General features: G+C 36.8%; 1 protein-coding gene across 1 annotated transcript in view; it reads left to right on the top strand.

Moving 5' to 3' along the window:
* Positions 1–8,195: 8,195 nt before the first annotated feature.
* Positions 8,196–19,314, top strand: part of LOC139712792 (oxytocin receptor-like) — a 90,777-nt gene continuing 79,658 nt past the window's right edge. The window contains exon 1 of the mRNA XM_071624584.1: positions 8,196–8,510. The gene's annotated coding sequence lies outside the window, so the exon portion shown is untranslated. The remainder of the gene's footprint in view (positions 8,511–19,314) is intronic.

The raw sequence follows: 19,314 nt of genomic DNA, 5'->3' as shown, positions 1-19,314 counted from the left end.
AAAAAAATGGCCCAGAAAAACTGCCAATATCTCGAATTTGGCTTTGTTTTAAGCCTCCAAATCTTGGCAGTAGGTTGAGAAGTAATTACTCTCCCAGGTAGGAAAAACTTTAACAATTTGAGTAGGTCAACCGAAGTGATTATTCTGGTCCATTAGAGGGAATCCTAATCTGCAACTTTTTGTGGGTTATTAAAACAAGCTTTGTTGAACCTGCGCTGTGACTATGTTTATTGCATACATCATTGAATATTGATGAATTTTCTATTCCAATGGTGAAAGGTTTAGTCAATACTTTTCTCTGTACTACCAAGCAGTCGGCTGGCGATTTTTCAAGATGCGCGTAAGCATATCTTGAGCGCGTATCCACATTATTTTGCGTATTTATACTTAATGCGATTTGTCTAACCGGTAGCTCGACAAATGCATTTCAATGCCTTGATTTAGCATAAATATCTTAAACTGAGTGGCATGCGGTATGTAAATCGAATGTTTGTGTGCAGGTTGCGCTTAAAACTATATGCCCTCAGTGAATTTTAAAAAGTGCTATGGTTCGTCTCGGGGCATAGCACTGTTGAAAATTTAATAACCTCTGAGCAAATAGTTCTATCAGTCAAACTAGTCGATATTATATTGTATGCTATATAAATAGCTCTTAGTTTTAGATACATTGATCTTCCTCCACGTATATGAGCTCACAGTGACCTACACTATCATCAAAATGTTAGTCACAGGAATCAAACCCACGCCTGTAGTACACCCATTCAATTTCCTTCATCCATCTTCATTAACGTTTAGCTTCACACTATGCACTCATTTATACCTACCTGGGTATAGATAAACATGATAATAACAGACCGAACCGTGATCCTATCGATAGTAAATGCTATAGTACCTTTAAAATCACAATCACTTTTCTAGGGTAACGATTTTTTTCCTCTCTCTCTACAATAGCTGCCCTGGCCGACTTGAACAAAGATCTGTGTCATCCCCCGGGGCGAATTCTTTGTAGTCTCATTTAATCTATGCTCTGTGAAGAGGTTCCACGCTGATTTCCAAGAGTAGAGGAAGATTTTTCGCGGACAACATGTATTTCACATTATCACTACAATATCCTCCGTCGAAATTTGAAGAGAAGGGACTTTGTTCTCCTATAAGTCGAAAAGGAGAGGTACGATTACCGTCTATATTCTCTAGTAAGCGATAAATGAACTCATGGGGGTGTTAACATATCCGTCCGCGTCTTTATATAAAAAGTCCCATCTGTGCTATTCAGAATTAGAAAGTATGTACCATGTCCTGTTCATATAGACAATAGTTTTCCGCTAAATTATTCTTGTTCTTATAGGCCTGGTAATATTTATAAAATGATGAAGCAAACCCTAATCCGACAATTGGTTCAGAGCGTAGACGTGACCAGGCATTTATTTTGCATAAAAACGCAATTCTGCCTGCGATGGGTCTATCTAAAGTATATTGACCGGTCATTAGCAGTTTCAGGTCGCGATGGCGGACATGACGAGATTGCATTGTTTCATTTACTTGCAAAAATGATTGCTGCGGAATTCAAAACGCCAACATTGGAAATTCTTTCGACAACAAGGATCTGCTTTATCATTTATAAAACTAATGATACCCATATTTTTTTTCGAGCATAGTACTAGTATATGATAGGGGGTTTTCGTAAACATATTCAAGTTTCATCCATACCTCTTAAACAGAGGTTGTTCTTAACAACCTAAAAGCTTGTCCGATACTTGTCCAACATAGCAACAAGTCATACGATGTACACTCAAAAAAAAAGAAGAAAAAAAGAAAGTAAACACTTTTTCAAGTATACATTTCTCATAGAATATTTAGATAAAGTTAATGTATTATATACCATATGAAAGGTAATTTAATTGGCTATCAACCTGATATATAGGTCAATGAAAAGAGAAAATTTACGCATGAGTGAACACCTTTGTTTTCCTCTTCAAAGGCACAGTAAAAATTGCAAAGAAGGACATGATGTCATTCACGCGTAAGTGCTCTTCCACATAGCAATAAGAACAAAAGACAAATTTAACACAATGAAAAACATGATTTAAATTGCAACATTTAACCTTTGATCTCCATGATATCTTTGAAGCTTCTTAGATCAATAAACGTTAAAATAATGTAGTAAAATGAAGAATCTTCTGTCAAATCCAAATTCAAATGAAATGAGAGAAGAAGCAATATAAATGAAAATGATAGGAATTTGAATTGATTTCTCAAATTAGGGGAATTGCAAATAACATTTGGTTCTTAAATTTGTCTCATTAATCCTTAAAATACTAAATCAAAAGAATGAAATACAAATATTCTGTACATTTAACCATCTTTGTGCCCTTACTCCCTATGTCATTTGAAGTTTAAGCTGAGAGAAAATTCTCATTTTCCCTCTTTAGTTTCCCACTTTTATTTTGTTTGAGGTTATAACGAGATTAAAAAAACCCGAAAGTGTATTTTTGCTATTTCATTCATGTCTCTCATTGTGTTAAACTGGTCTTTTGTTACCATTGTTATCCTGTAGGGCATTTCCAAATGAAAGACAAACATGTCAATTTTTGCAATTTTTACTTTTGTGCCTTGTTGGAGGACATAAACAAATGTGTTCACTCATGCGTAAAGTTTCCCTTTATATTGATCTACTAGGTTGATAGCCAATTAAATTACCTAAAATGTGGTATATAATACATTGATTTTCATCAAAATCCTATAGACATCCTTGCATCTTATTGGCTGAGAGCAAATTTATCCAATATCTTTTTTTTACAAAATTTTTCACGAAATGCCCCCCCCCCCCTCCAGGATTCCAGCAATTGAATTTCATTTAAACAGAGCAGGTTAATGAAATAGCTTGTCTCTGTGTTCCCGGGAATGAAACATCCATAGATCTGGGTAAATTTCGAAAAAAGGCATAATTTTATTACCCTCACTCAGCGCGTTCGAATAAGTACAGACACCCTATAGATAGGCTGTTGCCTCGGGCCTGTTAGACTTTTCCAAAAGTACCTTTTTGGAATATTCTTGCCTATAACCTCATTGATGTGTATTACCAACTTGCTCAGGAGGTGTCTCCGCTCTCGCTGCATTCTGTACACGCTCGCGCGCGCGCACACACACACACACTCACATACACACACACACACACACAGACAATTTGCTTCTTACATAAATATATATATATATTTCAATTATGATCAGCATGTAAGGGCAAACGATTATCGTAGCAACCCACAGGTCCGTAAGGTTGATATTGACCTTGGATTTCGTGTCAGCCTTTTCTCTATTTCTCGGGTCCGTATTCGCCCGGCTTCGGCAATAACGGCGAAATTGCATAGTCTTTGGTATTTCCGCTCACACGACTTTCGACCGAAGATGAAAGTCAAACCAAACGATTGTGTTATTCCAGGCCTTCCAAGGCTGCAAGAATTAGCCTAGTTTGCCAACATCTAGGAGGCCAACACTAAGTCACATTTATATATAAACTGAGTTGAGACGTCTCCATTTTCAGTGACTTTTTTTCTTTTTCGACACAAAGCCATGAGCAAGCAGCGGGAAATAAAGTATGGCCTCTCTAAAGTGACGCAGGTTTACGTTATCCATTTCATCTCGAAATCAAGTTGTTTACTCATGTCATAAGATTCAAGTTGCCTCGACAAATCAATTGAGTCATGCGCGCTTTTCATTGATAGTATATCTTGAACACTGAAAAACATTCAAAAAATGATTTTTTTTTCTTCCAACCAAGGAACCGTATTTCTTAGAAATATCTATCATGATAGAAAATTGTACAGCTACAGACAATACAGCTCCAGTCATAATACATATTTGACATACAATCTGTTTTTCCAACTGTCTTTATGTGGTACGTAGGGTTTTACATAGCTGCAGACGAACGAATGGTGGCAACGACTTAATTTATCCTATAAAACACAAAGCAGGAGACCATCATTGTTTGTAACTTTCAATTCAATTCAATTTAATTCAATTCAATTTATTGATTTCATAAAAGCAATACAGCCAATATTTGTACAATAATCAAACGTCGAGGAAAACCACGAAAAAGCCAGTGGCTTGAAGATTGTGATTCCCTATACAGAAGTACATTAAAAAACAGATTGGCATGAAAATACAAGATACAAAATGTTACATAATAACACTAGATACTAGATACTCAATGATAGACACAAAAAATACACATCAAAACAAACAGTACATAAATACAACACAAAACAAAACGTCATGAATGTATAATGTTCCAATACCTTGATAAAACGTAATTAATCATAAGATTCAAAAAGATATTGTTTCAATTTCAACTTAAAATGATTTAAACTCATAATGCACTTAAGATTATATTCCAATGAATTCCATATTTTTGCACCTTTATATTGCACCGAGTTCCTACATTTCATCTTAGATCGGCATAATGGCAAGACAAATTTTGTTTGTAACGTGTATTAAAATTATGACTCATAGAATGCGTTTTAAAACAATCATCAAAAATACACGGCAATACCAAATGTACATATTTAAACATAAAAATACTCTTTCTATAAAAGAATTCTCCACAGTTTTTCAACGATATATCCATGATTACGCGATTGATTGTATAGCATTAAACTTTAAAGAGAATTGGTAGTAATGTATGTTTAATTGCGGCGTGATAAAAAAAGATTGGGGAGAGTTTTGATTGAAACTCTCAATCGACATCCAACGGTTAATACTAAGGATGTTGGACTTGGGGGGGGGGGGGGGGGAGGGGGAAGGAGTTGATGTTCGTTCTTCCGAAGGTTCGTCAATCCGAAAATGAAATGAGGTTCACTCTGTCGACATACACAAATTCCCTACATTAGATGTTCATCAATCAGAAAATGAAATATGGTTCGTTATTCCCAAGGCTTGTTACTCCGAATGTCTCCTTCATCCCAGAATGAAATTAGTTTCGTTATTCCCGAGATTCATTAATTCGAGAATGAAACAAATTTGCTTATTCCGAAGATTCGTTAATACGAAAAAAAAAGAAGACGCGTACTTATGAACCTTCGGAATTATGAACCTTATGTTGTTTTCGGATTTTAACCTTCGGAATAAGGAGCCTTATTTCAATTTCGGATTAACGAATCTTCGGAATAGCGCGCTTCATGTTATCATGTTATCATGTTTTCCAAGTAACTAACCTCCGGAATAACGATCGTTTGGAATGTAGAACTTTATGTCATTCTTTCGGATTAATGAACCTTCGGAATAACGAAGTGTAACCGAGCTGCGGAAGTTATCCGGTGATATAGACTATCCTTTTGACAAACCGTTTTGCCGTAACGGTGAGGAATAATTTCTCAAAAGATAAGAAAGATATCGATCATTATTTTTCTCGTTATGATGTTGGCTTCGACAGTCGGCACCATTTAGTACGATGTGTACATGCATATTGACAGCCACCATGGATCCTACTTGTCTGTGTGTAAGTCTGCCGGAATGTATCTCTCTATATGAATAATTACATGAATATCATATTCATATCCTATGCATACCTTTCTAGTAAAGATAGTCACCGACAACTCAACGGCCTGTGAGAAGGTGGCCTAAATTATATAGCAGCGACAAATATGACAAAGGCAAGAGTCGCATACATAATAGAAACAGGTGCATTTCTACTTTGTCGCAAAGTTACCGAGTTAAGGGGGGGGGGGCGGGGAAAGAGAATTTATGTCTAAAATTTGAAAACAGTAAAAAGAACTTTCACAATTCGTGGTGTATGTTTGTGACTGGTGTATGTTGGAAATGCACTGCGTTACGTGTATATTTGTCTCTCTGTCCAGTCGTTTAGAGGGTACCCCCTTTAACACACAACTGAACGTTTATTAATTTACAGTTCCTTTTAATAATTTCCATTTGTTCCTGTGTGTATATGTATGTGTGTTTATGTGTGTTGGTTTGTGTGTGTGAGTACGTATCTGCATGTCGCTCTGAGCAGGGCAGTAACGTCTCACCTCCCTGCTCTGAGTATGATTACAGCGGTCGCAGAAATGTTGTTTGGAAGCGCAATATATTAAGGAAATTCTATTTGATAAAACTTCTAAGCTATAGATTCCAGCTTGCGATTGCCTTCACACCTGTTCTTCGTTAATAATTCAAACTAAACCCCTCGCGGTTCCCTTTTTGGCCCAGCAGCTGTCGCTTGTCCATTACTAATCCTGGCAACTTACTCGAGGTGAATAGGAGGAATTCCTTCAGCCAGCGAAAGCAAAACTTTCCGTTGTGAGCTGCAGTTAAAGTGCTTAAAACACCTATACAAAGACTTAAAGAGGAAATTTACCCCAAAATGTATGCGCGCGTGTGTGCGTACGAGTACGTTGATAACATGGTTATCATTTTAAAGTAATATATTTTGTGTAATAATCGGTATGAATTGGTTATTGTTTTGATATGATGCTGTATATTTCTTATGTTAATGTAATCGGTATTTGTCATTGTTGAAATGTTCATACATTGTATGTTGTTTGATGTAATTGATATGTTTTTCAATGTGATGCATTATTTAGCCTTCGGGCTTACTACTTTGCATGTTTGTTTCGATAAACCATTATCAAATCAAATCAAATCAAACATCTTTCTTATTTCTTATCGATTTTTGCCATTTTGTGTCGTTCTCTAGGGAATATTTTGCTGTTTCTTATGATCTTTACTTATTTTGGGGGTGAATTTCCTCTTTAAAAAAAAAACTTTTGAAGAGGAGCGGTGATAAAGGCTCACGACTGTCGTGATGAATAACTTAAGAAAAAAATCATAGTGGGACATGTTATATTTGAAATACCTTAGCCCATAGAAACAATGGAAATACCCACTTTGTGACCTTCATTCAATACATTTTTAACATGTCACAAATAATTGTTCTGTTGATGTAAGATATGAGTAGGCCGAGCAAAAAGAGGACTCTAAAAATTGCACATGGATACAATAAGGTTTGAAGTAAATAGTGTAGGACTATATCATAGACCCATATAAGATAATACAAAACCTAATACTAAGAGTAGTAGTAGTAGTAACAATAATAGCAATGATGATGATGATACAACCTTATTTACACTGTTACATGGCGAAATATCGCTTCAGTCTGTAGCAATGATGATGATGATAATAATTATGACAATAATTATGACAATGATAATAGTAATAATTATTATAATTATTATTATTAGTAGTAGTAGTATTAGTATTATTATCATCATTATTAATATGATCATTATCATCACTATTGTTATTATTATTATGATGATGATTATTATTATTACTATCATTATAGTAATAACAAGTATATCTTTAAAGTGATAATAATGATATTAATGATTATAATCATAATGATACAACCGCATCCATCCTGGCGCATATCACTTCAGTCAATATGTACTCATCTGCAGGTAAAGGAAAAGACAAGTTTTTAGGTCACGGATTCACATCGAGTTCTCATCTTAAACAACCTTCCATAATATAAAGTTAAGTTTTCACAGCTTTCTTAAAAACATCTAATAAATCTGCATTCTTAATTCAATCTGGCAAGTTCTTCCGTAAAAAGTTCTGCAGAGTTAGCTTATGGAATGAACATGACCCATAGAAATTGAGTATAAATCTTAGATACATTAAAGTTGAACGACATTGTTAACCATTTCTGGCATTTCCATAAAGTGCATGAGGAATCGCTTTGTCATCATTTAGCACATACAATCTTGTTGCTGAAAGACACTGTATCAGCTTTCATTCTGATTACGTTGCTCAGTCTATACTAGTATTCAAGCATGTTTAACGATAACCATACTATTTGGTGGAAGAAAAAACAAACAAACAACAACACCTGATCTAACACACTGTCGAACTTTCTGCATGGAGAGCGGCTTAATGGAACTTATACTTCTGCCACTGTGGTCGAAATAGGTGGCGCAACGCGAGACTGAGTTTGGTGATACACCATAGCAAAGCTTCCTTGCGCATGAGATTCTACAGGAGCGTGACTACCACCATACGTGAACGCGCTCGCATGGTACACAAAGTTGTCCGCGCTTGCCGAGTTAGTTCCGCCCGCACAAGCACACAAGTCGCGAAAAGATGTAACAGTATCCATTCCGCACAGTTTTCTCTATATGGCGCGTTGCAACATTGGAATCGCCTCTTTCTCAATTTCATCTGGAGAGTAGTCTGGTAGAAGACCTGTGGGGCAGCAGCTGACGTTTAGCCATTACCCCGATTGCAATCGGGCGAAGTACGACTGTCCTCCTGGATCTGGCGGTATACATAGTTAATTGTTCGTACATTAGAAGCATTCTCAGCTTTTGACACCCCGAAGCGAAGACCTAGCCCCCAATCTGCATGAGGTGTTGGACAGGAGAACCTTGAAACTTGTTCAGTTTTACTTTGTGGCGCCAAACTTGATTGCTACACCTCAGGAATATTCGTTGTGACAAGAGGACGGTGCATGCGATTTCAAGGTGAGTTTTCTCTCTTTTTTCTAATAACTGATTTGAATCTTGTTTTGTCTTGTTTATTTCTTCTGGGGTTTTTTTTTTTTTTTTTGGTTGTTGATAGATTGTATAATTAACCTATCAAATTTTTAACTTCATGTTTCCCTGTTTTCAGGCTTTTGGTGTCAAAATGAAATAGGCAAAGACAAGCTGGAACAATTCTGTTCTTGTTTTAAAGTGAGAAACAGATAGTATTTAGCTCTGATTTCATTTTGATATTTGCAACCTACCGAGCTCTCTGATCATCGACTTTGCTTTAATGCACACATAGATATCATTCACATTCAACTGAAATTTTCTGCACCTGACCCAGGACGATAAGGACATTTGTACAGTGAAGTAAGTATTCATAATAATTAAAGCTGCTAAACTCTATATTCAAGAAAGACACCTTAGAGTAAGTACGGGAATTAGAGATTGCTAATGAATTCAGTTGATTAAATATTTACGGGAAATGGATTTACAACCATTCTTATAAAATGTATGTTGTCGTTAAAGAATGTCACTCGAGAACTTGGTATATATAATCTTTAAGCTTTGATTTATTTGTCGCCTTGGTTTGCATTTCGCGAGAGACAACTCGCACACATACGCACAGATTCCCCCATGCACAACAAATGGATTAATGAACATACACAATCGCACAAACATAAACAAGTGGCTACCACCTTTTAAAGGGACTTCAGCAGCCCCGACCCCCACCCCCAAAACACCCCCCCCCCCAAAAAAAAACAAAACCCAACACAAAACAAAACGAGACAAAACAAGTGGACGTTGGGAATGGCGTCTCTTTGAACGCAAAATCTGTACTCTACATCATTTGAAGTGGCCCTAGGAGAGTTCTAACACTAAATCCTCCTTAAGACCGTATTCTCAACCCTAATATCAACTTAAATCATCTGAAAAAAAATATGCGGTGAATTCTAAATGAGGCATATTTTCCAGAGGATATACATGAACGTCTTTAACTTTTGCCTGCGACAGAAATACTTTATTTCAACCATGTCTTTTATCTTTGATGTTTTTAACACAAAAACGAAGATAAAAAACATAATCGAAATTAGAAATATCATTCTCCTTTCTCTACCAAGGTTGAGATATGAGTATACTTATGACCTGCAAACAGTCTCTCTGAAGCCTAAATATTCCTTTAATACCCATATCTGTATATTGATCTCACAATTAAATAATTGGCTAGGAGCAGGTGTGACGACGCGCGATACTGTACAGGCTCGTGAGACATAAACGGCACGGGACAATATTCTTAAAAGGTGTCCAGTTATTTATGGTAAAATATTACCGACAGAAATCAATACAGGCGCAAAAGAAATGTAAATATTAACTAACTCGTATACCAGGAAAGCGTTAAAATCGAACGTCACCTTCTCTTGCATCTGTACGTTTACTTGCACAAAACCATTTGAACAAAGCCATATCACTTTCTATCACGTTGTTAAAATATACTTAATCGGCTTGTTGTAGAGAAGTATTGAAATCTTTACTCAGCTGTTGTACTCGGAGAAAATTTTCCTTATCCAATTATGCAGAGTCATTGCTTTGTTCGAATCACTTCACAAAATAAGATTAACAAAAGTCTTTCCCCTCTTCGGTAGCGTTACGTTTAGATTAAGTCGCAAATATTTGCACTACTTTTATTTCCTCTTCAATCATCGTGTCAAATAAAAGGTCCGGCGCTCTGAACGAAGGAACTTAATGGGCTAATGTGTTTATTTCGTAAGCCATTAGGACTGTTGCGTCGGTAGGAAATACTATCAAAATTAAACGCAGTTCGGTTTATATAAGAGGGTATTTTGTTAAATCTTAATTTCATTTGTAGTTGTCAATAGCCACGCATCAACTTTTTGCTCATTGTCTTGGATAATGAAAACAGCCCGATTAACCTAACTGCCTACATCCGTAACTGATATACCATTGGATGGATGTCATTAATAAGTGGTTTTGAAAAGTGTGCCCCGCGCCACATTAAACGCGTCAGACTCTCATGTAATTAATCTCGCGATGATGAAATTTCCATCCGTTAGCAGACTGTGGATGCATTCTTTCCCGCTTGCTACAAATGAGGTTATGGTCTTATATAACTCGCTGCATTCATATCACATAATGACAATTACAGCAAGCACTGCTTTTATCAAGAAAGAGAAGAGAAAAACTCGCTGAGAGGGCTCCTTGGGGAAATTTAGGAAAGTTCGATTCTTTGCACTTCTTAATCTCATCGGGGTTTAAAATAACACGTAGCTTATTTTCTGACGAAAGATTTGGTATAAAAGTAGTGTTCCCTCTTTTTCAAATCGTTCTAAATTTCAAGACAATAATATAATCTTCTGACGGTTGGATTTAAATGATCGTCTGTCAAATCCTGACTCAGTCTTGATTTTATTCATGTAATTGAATTTGTATAAAGATTTTATTTCATAATATTTACAGTATCAAAGGTGGCAATTAGCGGTAAAAATACACGTACTGTTAGTATACACCTGCCACTAATAATGAAAAATAAATAGTTTTCTTCACTGAAGTGTGCCTCTTAAGTGTACAAGCATACTTTTGGGGATTGGGGTCGAAGGGTATTATTGTTGTCGCAGAAGCAATACCATGTGTACCCATTTGTACAGCATGGTCAAGATCGGAAGAAAGAAATAACGTTATCCACTGGTAGCAACACCTGGAGGAAAAAGTCGGAACCAGAAATTCATTTTACAAGTTCTAAACACGACCTTCCCATTTGCTTGTAGTAGGTCGCTTTCAGGTCAGCAGAATTTCGACTTATTTTATTAGTAGAAATCGTCAGTTTTTCATTGAAGTATATTCAAATGACCAATTAAGTTGCGAAGATGCCTCTGATAACTCACTAGCTTCGATTTTAGGCGCTCACCTATTTTTGAGTGTGTGTTTCCCGTCGTCTTTCAATTAATATTTAAGAAACGTGAGGCGCATGTCAAATAAAATAAAAAATCTTATCGCGATGTGGCGTTCAATGGCAAATTTCTGAAATAGTAAAATTTAAAATTGCTAGTAGGACACGCCAAGAAAATGACAAATATTCAGGCAATTCAATGTTGGTTTTTATTACATTCTGATGTTTTGATAAATGATAATGATAATAAACTACATTTCTGTAGCGCATATCACCACAGATGAATTCCCTATGCTCTTTGTATATAGAAATGGAGAAAAGAAGAAAAGAAATAAACACATCAGGATCGGGAGATAACATGCAAATCAATTTCTTTCGTGGAAAGCACAATTGCAATTAGTATTGAAATCTCGACATTGATGAACACTGATAAATACACTGTATCTCTAAGAAAATAACTGCGCAAAAACGTGTAATATACAAAAGGTAGTGAGAGCGAGAGATGAAGAGATAGATAAAGTGGGAGAGGAGCAGTAGAATGAAGCAATGTAAAAAATCACAATATACCAACAATCGCATTGCGTGAGTACTTATTCAGTAGCAAGAAGGCGGGTTTTAGGCGATTTTTACATTGGTCCACAGTGTCTTGCTCCTTAATGACTTCCGGTAGGCTATTCCAAGTGTCGGTACGACTGCTTGGAATGAGCGAACTCCTTATGATGTCTTATTTTCACGATACTTTCGTTTTTGAACTGAATTTTCGTATTCACTACGTAGTGGAAACTAAGAATACTTATATATAATATGTATGTATGGGTGGGTAACTGGGTGTATTGTGTTTTTCTGTTGTCTTCGATTAATTATTTTCCTACATGATCATCTACCAGTAAGTTGTTCCGATTGTGGACTCGATTTGTACGGCGCCATCTCCAACAATTCCGCGTCTTTAACGGCGCAAAGAGTCAACCGACTGCCCCTCAATTCATTTGGGAAGTGTTGGTTCTAGAGGGTCTCGTTCTATCTCTCGAAAGAGAGTCTTACATTCCCGCGTCTCCCATGCGTTGAAGGAGAATGCCCCGCGTCGCCCTTAATTAAGATTTTCCTTTAATCTTTCTTTTTTTTTTCTTATTTGAAACCAGGGCTTCGAGCTCATTAAGTCCTCTGATGGCTAGGTGCAAATCTCAGCCCTCGAAAGACCAATCAGTGAAGAGAATGTCTTTCGAGCAGGAGGCCGATTTGGGCGTTTGCCATCAATCCAGTGACGTCACGTCTTTCCTTCTGGATAAACGTCACGCGACGGAGGTTCATTGTAACAGAGTTGACGAATTAAAATTGATTTTATGTCCTCCTAATCCATAAAAAAAGAAGTCGTCGCCTCTCATTTCATTCTGAATGTCGTATGCACAGCGGGATAAGAATGATAATGGAAAGGCATGCATACTTCAAACGATGGATGCATATGATTTGTTGTTTTAATATATTTATGCATTTCTACCATAGGCTGTGGCAGTTGATGTGCCAAAATGAACATACACATACAAGCGTGTCTGATATTGAAAGCGGAAAAAAGAGATAATCATTATATTCATATTCATTCGACAAATTTTTAGCATTTGCCCGGCGACAAACAATTCACCACGTCTTCTGTCATTTCGTAACAATGGCAGATTCAGAATACCACATTTTTGTTGAAAATAATGCTTGACGTTGCTTGACATGGCATATTCGAATTACGCTGAAAAGGTCTTTTTTGAACGAAACATTCATCGGTGTGAGCGAGTTTGTACGACAAGGACCGGATGATAGGCGAGATGGGCCATCTACACGATGACACTTGCGAAAGGGCCGATATAGTCTGTGGATAAAAGCTCTGCACGTAAAGTAAAATGTAGTCGCTCATCTTCATAGTAAATGGTCTGAGACAAATGGTTGCAGTCAACCACTTAGCTCGCTCACTTATAGTACGTCCATGGTTTCATTCGTTTTCACGCGAATCCGTGCACATACATACATCCCTATAAAGCATTAGGTGTGTGGGGGGGGGGGGTGGGGGAGGGGAGGGGGGAGAACATCCTTGGGGATAGATCATATTGATTCTGCCGTATGTTTGTTTAATGCTCTCGCGATAGAATCCGTATTTGCTTTGGCGTAGAACGGTGAGTGACATACTTTTCCTGCTATCAAGAGCACGGCTGCCGGTAACTTTCCCCGCACCTGTCATCGCGGGTTCTTCCATTGCACTTTTGAAGACTACTTCTTTAACTATACTACTACAGATAAACTGCGATGTAACTCCAGGATTTACGAAAAATCTGATCGAATCACACCAGTTTTCTGACTCCTTATCGCATTAAGTCGATCCTTACAGCATTGTCAATTGTTCATAATTGCCCCCTTCGTCTCTTAAAATGTGTTGCTAGACTTTGCTTTAGAGACAGGATATTTATAAAATGTGATCATTGCTTTCCCCCAGAAAACAGAAACCTCTTGGACAAAGCACAAGAAAAGAACAAACAAACTCGCAAGCACTATAGCTGCACAGAAATGTACTCTGACTGGCTGTGTTTGCATTTCAACGATTTCCCTTTAATCCATACATACATTCTATTTATACTTTATTAATCTAATTTTCCTTTTTTATCATTATCATCATTATCTATCTTTTATTGATTCTATTTTATTTTATTTCATTTCTTGTTTTTACTTTTATTGTTTTATTATTGCTATTATTATTATCATCATTATTATTATTATCATCATTATCATTATCATTATTATTTTGCTTTTCTCAATTAAAGTGGATAACTCATTAAGTCTCCCTATCCCATTGTGTATCCGGGAGCGTCACGTGGTTGACCAAAATATGATGTCGGCACGGTAGGTGTGAGACATAATTCTGAGCGTGGCTGCGACGCCATCTGTATTAAATAATTCCAGCAAATGTTACACTCCACTGCATCACTTTAACTGTATGCATGTTCGCTTTTCTGACACGTCATGGCATCCGAGTTTTATTTTTCTCCAAACTCCCGTCAAACGCCCGCTAGTAGACATTTCGTCTCTATTTCTTCTTTTTTTTCATTTGCCTCTCTAGCGTTGTTCGAAAAGGCTGAAGGGATTACTCCGGGTGAATAATCACCACCAGAAGGTCATTATGCTTTTAAGAATTAGTCTGCTCGGCTTTGACCATACATTTGTCTCTGACGTAGGTTTTCAGGAGTTTGCAGTATTCCTGGAATGCCGTTTGTAATGCATCATCGCACTAATTAGGTATATGCAATCAAGATACATGAAATGATTCGAAGAATGGAATTCGTATTTGTTTTTCATCGTTTGCTTGTTTGTTTGTTTGTTTGTTTGTATTTTGGTTTGGAGCAATGGATAAGCAGATATGACACAATTACAAATCAACATGCAAATGATTAAAGCGTACATAGTATGTATACAGTATATCATGTACATATATATATATATAATAATAATAATAATAAAAATAATAATGATAATATGTGTGTGTGGTGTGTGTGTGTATTACTTAAATATATGTACATGTATACTCGCATAACATGAATATTTTGATCATGCATGAAAGAAAAATACCTTGCTCGTGTCATTTAAATTACAGCTGTATATGCGTAGTTACAGACATTTCTTTTATCTAACGAACGCGTATCGAATCTGAAAATCGTACGCGGTTAAAGTATTTTTTTCTCTGTTCGAAGTTTGTTCCATTGGAACGACAACGAAAATGACATATACGGAGAAACTTTTTTTATGCGTGAATTTACAACCCATTAGGGACGCTCAATAATCTCTGTTCACAAGTTAGTGATTCGATTCGCTTAGTTTACATTCTCTACACGGAATACTGTCCAGACGAAAATCTGGTACTTAGTACAATTGGTATTGACTAATCCATGTTTGTACGGTGTTGTATGAGCTGTTCAAATTTGCCAAGGTTCTCGATGCTGAGTTTGTCGAACTCATTTCGTGTTTTTGAAATTGCAGGCCCCGGGAGCAGTTACCCCCAAGCACCCACACAATGCTCTTGACAGTTTATAAGAACGAGGTGGTTGTGTAATGACTTTTATACTGAGTGACTGGGTGGGTGTCTTTCCGTCTTAAGAGGGGCATGCTTCTCACAACATGGTACGTGTGATAACACGGCATGTTCTCCATGAATGTTTTCCAGTGCCCTTGAGTGACCTATCACTCAGCTACCACGGGAGTATTGATGTTATCAATCATGCCCTTTACTTAAGAGGGTTTTTTCTGTCTCTCTCTCTCTGTCTCTCTCTCTCTCTCTTTAACCTGTCTCAAGGCGTAAGAATCAGTGTTATCTTTGCGCCTGTTCCTACTGAACTGGGTAGCTGCATGTGTTGATCTTATGAAGAGGAATTGTCGATACGTATTAAGTGACAAAGAAAGTGACTTCACTTCTATTAAAGGCATGTGCGGAATCAAAAAGACTTTTTGCTTCACTATGACAATTCCAATAAACCTTTTAAAAGCATGCATGTTGTATGACACAAAATGACGCACACAAGCACACAAGCACACACACACACATATAAACACACATGATATGCTTAGACCCATCACCAGTGTAACTTGATAAAGCCGCCTGACATCTATTTTCTGGTGAAGTTATATCAAATGTTTCTGATTCTAAACTTTTCAGTGATAATATTCGTTGGTGCACATAATTGTAATATCGAGAACTTGGCACAGGAATCGGACGGAACCAGGCCAGTTTTGAGAAAAAGCTTTTCATGTTGATACAGAGTCACATGTACAAGAGATTATGCATTTTAATTCAATGTAATAATGTAAAGCAGCGCCGCATACTGGTTCATGCAAACCGCTTATCTCGTGATTCAAACAGAAAGAAGTAAATATCATTGTAGCAATGTCGGAACAAACATGATATTGCTCGTTCTGGAATTTCAGTCATCTTCATTTTAAAATTTCTTTACTTTATGGTATGCTATCTTATTAGGATAGAAAAATGAAATATCGTGTAATCATGTTCTCCTAGGAATTCAGTCGTTATGTGGATTAAAAGGGGGATTCCGGATTATTTAGTCTGAAAAAGTACAATTTTTGAAGGGAAACAGTGAAAATTTAATCAAAACGAAATTATGACGTTTTAGAGATTCGCGAATTTGTGCAAGACAGTCCTTAAACAGTTGATTTGAATATGCGAATGAGTGAGCTGCTGATGTCACAATTTTCCATTGATCGTGTAAAAAAGTGGCAAAAATTACGTTCTGCAATCAAAGCATTTAAACTAATGTAATTCGTAGCTGAATAACTTCTAAATAATGATTAGTCAGGTGTAGGATTTGAGACCAAGGCAAAATTGCGTTTGAATAAAAAAAAAAGGTTATTTTTGATGTTACCAGCAAATTACATGGTAAGTTGCAAGGCGATGACATCATCACCTCTTTATGTGCACATTCAAATATTTCTATCCCTTTTTGATCAATTTGTCCCTCTTGTGCTTGTAAGAGAGCATTCTTTTCAAACTTGAATTGAACAAGAATTTACTGTCCAATGTAGGTTACACGACGACTAACAGAATGTTAATGGCGTGTCATTCAGTTATATAGGACTTCCTATTGAACTCTTGAATAATGATGGGTTCAGGTAACACGGGTTCAGGTACTACGCTTTAATTGATTCCTTTAATCAGGTTTATTGATTCATTAAGAGGTTAAGAGTACGGCCGTGACATGTCTCGCATTTTGGACAAGCATGTAAAAACACAAATTTAACCATTAGTGGCTTGTTTAGACACCTGCTTATTGCAAATAGTCTATCTCCGTGCAATCAATAGTCCGTAGTTGATGTTCAACTAGTACAGACGCCAATGGATTAAGGTGGAATATACGCCGTGTAGACCATACACCAATTGAGGTAAGGATATCAACGGGCCCTGACAAGATATTACTTTTTTGTTAGTTAGTTGTTTTTTTTTTTTGGGGGGGGGGGGTTCAGTCAAAAAGAATATTATGATCAATGAAAGGGTAGCAGTTAGAACATTTTTTTTTTAAACTATCTTGTTGCTCAGTCGCAATCGTACGCTGGAAGATAAGACATTCCCTGCACGTTTTCATCAATGGTCGTGGGAATTCCAACCGACGGAAGATTAACAAAGCGTTACTATCGCGGAGTGTATGTCACTGATAGAACAGTAATAGCACGTCCGCGATGCCGCGAGGCGTGCTACCCTAAGATCTTCTGGGACCATAAAGAAATTAGTTATTAGCTTTTTAACAAAACCCTTAAGTCATTCTCTTTGAGAAGACACTGCGGAGAAAATGGAAATGAACACTAGGAGACTTGATTTTTTGTGTACAACTGTTTACTTCGTCAGGAGAGGAATAAAGATATGGATATTGTGGCATATCCTGCGATCTCGGAAAGATGTGAACTTATTTTCGTCGAAATTAATTTGCAATAGGATTACTTGGTGCTTTTCCCCTATCGTATATAATGACAGTCTTCTTTTTTTCCTTCTCATTATTAAAAGTAAAATTGAACAAGGATGTACGCTCTTATCCTATAAGACAATCTGAGAAATTTCATTTAGGCCTACATAATCATGCAGGAAGGGTGATGGCTCTGAAATTTATCATATACACCGAACCCGATATTTGGAATGTTCTTCCTTCTGATATTCGAAATATATAAGGTCCATGTGCTCTTTGAAGACAGCTGTTAAAACGATGTTGCTCTCTTGATATCAGTGATCCTATTGTTTGTCAGTGAAAGTGTGCTTTACACGAAATTCCTTCGTGTAAATTTTACCTCGCCGCACCTAGTCCCTTACGTAACCATGTGACCGACCATGACCTGGCATACAACGCTATTCATCTGCTCTGGGTGAGAAAATATTTTGTCACGCCTTGCTGATCTGTGATCCAGCTGATATACATTTGTGTAAACCTTGATGAAAGCAAACAAACCCCTCTGTTCTTTTTTTCCTTTTCTTCTGTCCTATCTCTATGGGTGTCATCCCTCCCTCCCTTCTTCTTCTTTTTTTTTTTTACTCTTCAGGCAAATACAAGTTGTACGAACCTCTTTTATGGTGGAAAGTGTAACAAATGTGACCTAACATCACAAGACCAATAAAAAAAGAGTCTCTAGATCAAAATCAATTGAGTAATACTTAAGATTCTGAAAGAATATATTTTAAAATCTAGTCACTCTTTATTGAGTGTGTAACAAGAAGGGAATTTGAAACTGGATGGCTACCATTTTTAGGGGTTTTTTTTCGACTAATCCTAAACTTGGCACTCGCGTAAAAGCATTCTTCTATTCATGATTATGTTATACTGTTTGTAGCGTTTCTATTTTCTGTGAGGTTTCGTGCACGCTTTTATATACCCAATTGATGACAAGCGAGGAAATTACAAGACTTTTTTTTTAAGAAGAATATCCGAAAACTATTAAAAGCACCACGTTTTCTGTTTCATGCTTCCAAGTCTCCGGAATCATCTAAAAAAGACTCACTTTCTGCAGAATAGACGCTAAAACCAAATCAACCACAATAATAAAACACAGTATTTAAGGTGTGGTATTATGGATCACGAAGCACTCAATTGCTCAAAGTAGCGAAGAAATAAGCTCTGTATTGCACCCTCAAGTCCAAAGCACGTCTGAAAACAAAATATGCACTTGCGGAAGTGACTGTCGAAAGTTTGTTGGAAACATTTAATCATGTTGCATCGTGTATGAGCCAAATGTATAAGTAAATAAAATGAGAAGATTGCACTGAGCACGTCAGGAGAATACGATTGCCTGGATTTTGACGCAAAAGGACGCAAAAAAGACATCCGTCTAAAAGTGATACTTCATTTTCTGAAGATTAATGAAGCTCCGGTCAGTGGA

Source organism: Diadema antillarum, unplaced genomic scaffold, assembly GCF_040938485.1.
Source record: "Diadema antillarum isolate AM-2024a unplaced genomic scaffold, OU_Dant_1.0 seq00001857_RagTag, whole genome shotgun sequence".
NCBI lineage: Eukaryota > Metazoa > Echinodermata > Echinoidea > Diadematoida > Diadematidae > Diadema > Diadema antillarum.
The sequence above is the reverse complement of the archived record's forward strand: the minus strand, read 5'-3'. Positions and strand labels throughout refer to the sequence as shown.